This window comes from Vicia villosa, linkage group LG2 (genome assembly GCF_029867415.1).
Source record: "Vicia villosa cultivar HV-30 ecotype Madison, WI linkage group LG2, Vvil1.0, whole genome shotgun sequence".
Classification (NCBI taxonomy): domain Eukaryota; kingdom Viridiplantae; phylum Streptophyta; class Magnoliopsida; order Fabales; family Fabaceae; genus Vicia; species Vicia villosa.
This window is the reverse complement of record NC_081181.1, coordinates 39,297,894-39,299,710: the sequence shown is the minus strand read 5'-3', so window position 1 is coordinate 39,299,710 and position 1,817 is coordinate 39,297,894.

The following is a 1,817-nucleotide window of genomic DNA, read 5'->3' as shown; positions in this document are numbered from 1 at the left end:
AAAAAACAACCTTCACAACACCCTGGGGAACCTTCTGTTACAAAGTAATGCCCTTTGGTCTGAAAAACGCAGGAGCAACCTATCAACGTGCAATGGTAGCGCTATTTCATGATATGATTCATCAAGAAATAGAGGTGTATGTCGATGACATGATTGCAAAATCCAACACTGAGGAAGAACATTTGGGTCATTTACACAAGTTGTTTGACAGACTCAAGAAATACAAGTTGCGACTGAACCCAAATAAGTGTACCTTTGGAGTAAGATCCGGCAAACTCTTAGGTTTCATCGTCAGCAGCAAAGGTATTGAGGTTGATCCCGCCAAGGTTAAAGCCATTCAAGAAATGCCTATACCTCGTACCGAGAAACAAGTCAGAGGATTCTTGGGACGTCTAAATTACATCGCCCGATTTATTGCCCACATGACTACTACTTGTGTGCCGATCTTCAAACTGTTGAAAAAAGATCAAGTGGAAAGGTGGAATGACAAATGCCAGTTAGCCTTTGACAAAATCAAAGAATATCTCCAAAAACCTCCAATCTTGTTGCCACCTGTGGAAGGCAGACCTCTGATAATGTACCTAACTGTGTTAGAAGACTCAATGGGGTGTGTACTAGGACAACATGACGAATCCGGCCGAAAGGAGCACGCAATCTACTATCTTAGCAAAAAGTTTGCCGATTGTGAAACGAGATACTCACTACTCGAAAAAACTTGTTGTGCCTTAGCTTGGGCAGCTCGCCGACTAAGACAGTACATGCTAAATCACACCACTTTCCTAATCTCCAAGATGGATCCCATCAAATACGTGTTCGAAAAACCTGCTCTCTCTGGAAGAGTAGCGAGATGGCAAATGATCTTAACAGAATATGACATTTAATACACTTCACAAAAAGCAATCAAAGGAAGTGTGGTAGCTGATCATCTGGCTCATCAAGCAGTAGATGATTATCAAGCATTGAACTTTGACTTCCCAGACGAAGACATTATGCTAGTCAATGACTACAAACAACCAGGACCAAAAGAAGGACCCGAGCCAGGATCCCGGTGGACTATGGTTTTTGACGGAGCTTCTAATGCACATGGCAATGGCATTGGAGCTGTGATCATTTCCCCCGCAGGAAGTTACACACCGTTCACTGCCAGGTTATGCTTCAATTGCACTAACAATATAGCCAAATACGAAGCATGTATTCTGGGTCTTAAAGCTGCAATCGATCTAAGAATCAAATTCCTGGAAGTCTACCGAGACTCGGCCTTGGTAATCTACCAAGTCAAAGGGGAATGGGACACGAAGCACCCAAATCTAATTCCTTACAAAGAATATGTGCTGATGTTGATTCTTTACTTCGAAGAAATCACTTTCGAACACATCCCACGCGAGGAAAATCAACTAGCTGATGCTTTAGCTACCATGTCATCCATGTTCAAAGTCAGGTGGGACAACGAGGCGCCTATGATCACCATTTACAGGCAAGATGAACCATCCTATTGCAATGAGATCAATACCGAAGGAACCGAGGAAAAACCATGGTTCCATGAAGTAAAAAGATATCTCGAAGCTCAGGAGTACCCTGAAGGGGCATCCATTAATGACAGAAAGTTTCTAAGGAGGTTTGCTGCCAAATTCTTTCTAAGCAATGGAACCTTATACAAGCGCAACCATGACTCGACTTTACTTCGCTGTGTAAACAAGAAGGAAGCAGAACAGATCATGGAAGAAATACACAATGGTACCTTCGGTACTCATTCCAGTGGACATACAATGGCTAAAAAGATCCTTAGAGCAGGTTATTACTGGTCTACCATGGAAACA